Source organism: Hipposideros armiger, unplaced genomic scaffold, assembly GCF_001890085.2.
Source record: "Hipposideros armiger isolate ML-2016 unplaced genomic scaffold, ASM189008v1 scaffold_179, whole genome shotgun sequence".
NCBI lineage: Eukaryota > Metazoa > Chordata > Mammalia > Chiroptera > Hipposideridae > Hipposideros > Hipposideros armiger.
The window spans coordinates 1,488,744-1,494,684 of NW_017731529.1; the positions used below are offsets into that span (position 1 = coordinate 1,488,744).

The 5,941-nt window shown below is 37.1% G+C and overlaps 1 protein-coding gene across 3 annotated transcripts in view; it reads left to right on the plus strand.

The window, feature by feature from the left end:
* The window catches only part of NLN (neurolysin), an 86,678-nt gene that overhangs the window by 1,509 nt on the left and 79,228 nt on the right, over window positions 1–5,941 (plus strand). The window lies entirely within an intron of this gene.

Below are 5,941 nucleotides of genomic sequence, written 5' to 3' on the forward strand. Positions count from 1 at the left end.
CTCCAAAACTTCCAAAAAAAAAAATGAGAAGAGTGCCATTGACTTTTTTTTCAGCTTTTTAAAATTGTGGTTAAATGTACATACCATAAAATGGTTGTTTTTTTTAAAGATTTTATTGGGAAATTGGGAGAGGGGAACAGTGTTGGGGAGTTGGGGAAGGGGACCAGCCAAGTTGTTGTTCTTCAGTCTTCATTGTGGAGGGCGCCAGTCACCATCTGGCTTCCCGTTGGTAGCTCGTGGCCTCTAAGCTCAAGGTGCTGTGTTCAATCTTAGTTGCAGGTGGGCGTAGCCACCATCCCATGCTGGAGTCTAATCAGCAGCCTTGTTGTTAAGAGTGCCCGTTCTATCTACTGAGCCATCCAGGCGGCAGCTCAGCTCAAGGTGCCAGAGTTCAGTCTTAGTTGCGGGTGGGAGTAGCCCACCATCGAAAAGGCAATCTTGTTGTTACACCAGTTGAGGCATCCTGCCACCTGTTGGCAGCTCAGCGATAGCTCAGCTCTGGCGCAGCGTCACTGGCCCATGTGGGAATCGAATTGGAAGCCCTGTTGCTCAGAGCTTGTGCTCTTAAGCCAACTCTTAACCAACTGAGCTGCTCACTCTTAACCAACTGAGCTGCTCGGTAGGCCCAAATGTATCCTTTTTTAAGTGCACAATTCAGTGGTATTAAGTACATTCACCTTGTTGTGCAACCATTGCCACTATCTATCTCCAGAGCTTTTTCATCATCCTATACTGAAACTTTATATCCATTAAACAGTATCTTCTCATTGTCCCCCCTCCCAGTCCCTGGTATCCACTATTCTTTTCATCTCTATGAGTTTGAGTATTTTAGGTATCTCATACAATATTTGCTCTTTTGTGACTGACTTCTTTCACTTAACATAATGTTTTTAAAGGTCATTCATGTAATAGCATGTGTCATAATTTCCTTTTTAATGCAGAATAATATTTTACTGTATGGATATTACCATATTTTGTTTATCTGTCCATTCATCTGTTCATGGACATTTTGGTTATTTCCACCTTTTGGCTATTTTGAATAATGCTCCTGTGATCATTGGTGTGCACATATCTGTTTGAGTCTCTGTTTTTAATTCTTTGAGATATATACCTGGAGGTAGAATTAATGGATCATATGATAGTTGTATGTTTAAGTTTTTGAGGAACCACATTACTGTTCCACAGCAGCTATACCATTTTACATTCCCATTAGCAATGCACAAGGATTGCAATCTTCACCAACACTTGTTTTCTGGGATTTGTTTGTTTGTTTGTTTGTTTGTTTTTTTATAAGAACCACCCTAGGGGTGGTGTTGTTTTACACTTTGACAAAACAAATGTGTGACTTAATAGAAGATAGCTGGATTTTTACATCTGCTTCTATATTTCATCTATTGCACTGTTTTGTCTGAAGAAGAAGAAAATTCCACCTTTCATTCATATGTAGTTGGAAAAAGAGGAATATTTTAGCAGCTTTTCTTAGATAATTATGGATATTCTTTGATAGCCCATCAGAAGTTTGACAAGTGGTAATTTTTTAAAAGTTAGTTGCAGAGTGGAATATAAAACTATACATGTACTTTTCTTACTCTGTTACGTTGCAATCCATGAGTCTATCTTATACTGTGAAAGGACCTTTTACTCATGCATGATTTTGTAATATCAAACATTGTTACTTGGAAAATAGTGATTCACTCTGTTAAACAGTTCTTCCTAATTTTGACACATTTCATTATACATTATCAAACAATTGCACTCTTTAATGTCATCATCCATCATCATAAATGTCTTCAAGTATTAGGAAGCTGGCAAGTTCAGCGTGGCAGATACAATTTTTCAAAATTCTAATTTTCATTTGAAAGCTGAAATTTTATCATTGGTATCAAATACTATCAATTGTTTTCTTCAAAGTGACAGGTTCACTTTGTTACATTTTTTTGAGAAAATGTTTGCCAAATACTTAACCCTGAATAACTGCTTTGTCTGTCAGTCACTTTTTTTTTCAAGTACAAATGGGGTTCCATGAAAAATGCAGCTATTTCAGCTCACAAATCAGTCAGTTGCACAAAGCTTTTGATTTGGACAGCCAAATGCTCTGCAAAACCATTGTAATTAGAAAGCAGAAGTGCTTTATGCATGAGTTGCCGCCCATATATAGTCAATCATTGAGATTTAACAAAATTAACAATTTTTACTGTTTCATCAAGAACATTCTAAAGTGAAATCGACATTTTTAGCATGAGGGAGTGTCAGTAAAGAATAATAATGACTATTAGGGCAGTTTGGTGCTACTGCCTTGATTTGTTCTAAGGTGCCACCAATTTTATCAACCATTGCTTTTCATCATCATTGCAAATGTCAACCAAGTGAAAAATGTAAATACTGTCTTAATATTTTTATGAAATACTTTTAACCTCACGGACTCCTTGAAATGGTCTCAAGGACCCCTCCCATACCCCACCCCCAAGGATTGCAGACCTGACTGAATCACAGAATCTCTTTGTTGCCAAATCTGTGTCTTCCAAAAGGAGTCAATACTAGACAACATGGAAGGCCCTCTGGTTCTCTTGATCTATTTTTCCTGTTTCCTCTGATAGTTGGGAGATCATTCGTGTATCATAAGAGTTGACTAGGTTTTTGGTCAACTGACTTTGATTTATTTTGGGTTATCCTGTTGGCAGAGTTGCTATAACCCTTCCCAAAGCCAGCTTGGCATCCAGGATATTGATGGACACATTAACCCAATTTCTGAGGAATAAGCGGACGAGGAATCTAGAGATCGGACTGGGTTACTATCCAGGTAACCTCATGACCTTAAATAAATCCCCCAATCTCTTGGATCTCTCTCAGGTTTTTTATTTTATAAAATGAAAAGGACTAGATGATATCTAAGAGTTCTGTCAACTCTTGTTGCCATAGCAATTAAACTGCTACCTTAGCCAGAATGCACAGCGTATGAGCCAAGCAAAATCTAAAATATAGAGTGAGGGATGGATGGCATGGTTAAAAAACAACTGAGAAAGATGATCCAATAGTATTTAGTTCAGATTATAGCTATAATAGCCCTAGCTTCCTCTTTTCATTAAAAAAAGAAGCTTAGGTTTGTAAAATTATGATAGCAATGCATGTTCATTATCAAAAACTTAGAAAATATTGACAAGCAAAAGAAAATTCATACAGTCCGCCCATCCAGAAGGACCAATTGTTAATAGCTTCCAAAATCTTTTCTACATATATATTTTTTACAACTATGAGATTATACCATGTTTATTATAATTTTTATGTAATGTAAACATCCTTCCATAATGTAAACAGCTACAACATTCCATTTGGGGGTGTATGATAATTTAATTAATCCCTACTTTTGGACATGTCAACTATTTCCAACTTCATACTATGTGTTAAACAGTGCTTAAATAAATATTCTTGCTTATTAAGTCTCTTTCTAAATCCTCAAATATTTCCTTAGTGTTAATTATTAGCAATGGAATGTGTACATCAAAGGACATGCATATCTTTTAGGCCTCTGGTACTTAACTATCATATTCTCCAAAAAGTTACTACCAAATTATACTCTCACCAGCAGAGTATGTAAATGCTAGTTTCCTACACCTTTACCAACACTGAGCATTTTAATATTTATAATCCTTACCAATATGATAAGTGGAAATTTCTGTTAGTATAATTTGCATTTACTTACATTTTTTTGAGGATTTATTTGGTGAGTATAATTCCTTAACAAAAATTCAGGACTTGTCATCTAAGATCAGAAAATTTGCTTATCTTCTAATGTGAGAATTTATTCATATGGGAAGTCTTGGAAAGTCAGACAAATTGAAATCAGTTATTCATAAAGTTAACAGTATTTATGTATCTGAGTGTAATTAAATAAAATTAAGATTGTACCCCCAAATCCAATAAATATAAGCACCAAAATTTTAGGACAATGGTGCTAGAAAAAATATAAGACTAATAAAGAAAAGGATTTAAGTTATATGTATCGAAGGCTAGACTGAGACTATTTGTAAAAATGAATTTTAAAAGTTGTAGAGGAGGATTTTTTTTTTTTTTAGCCCCTGGTTTTGGACAGAAATATTCTGGTACTTTCTTAAACTTAAATATTATCACCTCTTTGGTTAAGACAAAACATAGAGCTTCTGTGGGGAGAAACACCTAGATTAAAATATAAACAAGCAAGGAAACTGATGTTTATAGGGTACATATGTATATGCCAAGCTCTACATTAGAAAGGTATGTAGCATAGTAGACTAGCCTAGACTAGGCTAGATCAGACTAGGCAAGGCAAGTCGAGGCTAGGCTATCATAATATGGAGCCAGCTTGCCCAAATTTGAATGCTGGCTCTGCCACAGACTGCCCTGTGATCCCAGGCAGAGTTAGTTAACTTCTCTATGTTTATTTCCTCATCAGTAAATTGGGAATTGATTGACTGATTTCTTCACTTGCCAGATATTTATTGAGTGTCTATTATGTGCCAAACAATATTATAGGTCTAGGCCTATAGTAATGAACAAAGCAGCCAAAAATTCATGGAACTTACATTCTAGTGGGAGAGACAACTAAGGAAAATACAGAGTATGTTCAATGGGGAAATGTACTAAAGAGCAAAAGTAAAGCAGGAAAGGGGAATACTTAGTATTGGGAATGAAATTATAGATAGAAATTATATCACGGAAAAGGTGATACTGTGCCAGGTGTGTTCGAGCAAGTGAAGCAGCCACTGTGACTAGAATGGAGTACATGTCAATACATGTCAGACTGGTGAGTAGGAGATGAGATATGAAAGGGGAAAATTGTACTCACCTGTATTAGAAAAACCTAGTTCTCCCTTCTCCTGAGTCTCCTTTACTGCCCACCAGAACACTTTGCTTCTGACACTTCTGGACACCAAATCTGTGGGAGTTTTCCCCACAACAAGCAATTCTCTGTGACATCAGCTGGGTGTCCTACAGTTTAATTTAGTTTGACACTGTCCACCTAGAGATAGCGTCCGATCCCACAGGTTAAGGGCTCTGTCCTGCAAGACTGCCCCCACCTCAGATGTCAATTGCAAGTCCATGTTATCACCTGTGCTTCTAACCGATCATCTCTAAATCTGAGGTTCCCACAACCCCCTCCTTGGGTTCAATGAATTTGCTAGAGCAGCTCATAGAACTTGGGGGAACACTTACATTTACCAGCTTGTTAAAGGATATTAACAGCCAGATAAAGAGATGCGTAGGTGAGGTCTGAGAGGGCCTGAGCACAGGAGCGTCTGTCCTCATGGACTGGGGTACATCACACTCCTGGTATATGGATGTATGTATTGACCCAGAAGCTCTTCAGACCCGAAACTTTTGGGATTTTTATGGAGGCTTCATCATATAGGCACGATCGATCATTAACACCATTTTCTAGCCCTTTTCTCAAGAGACTGGGGGGTGGGGTTGAACAGTCCAAGCTTCTAATTATGGGTTGGTCTTTCCAGTGACGAGTCCTCATCCAGGAGCCCACGCAGAGTCACCTCATTAAAGACACTCCTGTCACCCAGGAAATTACAAGGGTTTCAGAAGCCTTGTATCAGGAACCAAGGCCAAAGACCAAATATTAGAACAAAAGATGCTCCTAGTGCTCTTATCACTTTGGAAATTACAAGGATTTTAGGAGTTCTGTGCCAAGAACCAGGAGCAGAGACCAATATATATTTTTTTATTATCCCACCTTTTTAAGATTGGGAGATAATAAGTGTAGAGCACTTTGAACATTGCCTGAGAATATCCATTCTATTGCCACAATAATGTGTAACAAACTAAGATGCAGTGGAGTACAATGATAAATGTTTATGTTTGCTGACAAATCTACATGTTGGGTAGTTTTTCTGGTCATAACTGGGTTCATTCTGTATCTACAAATATATATATATATATATATATATATATATAT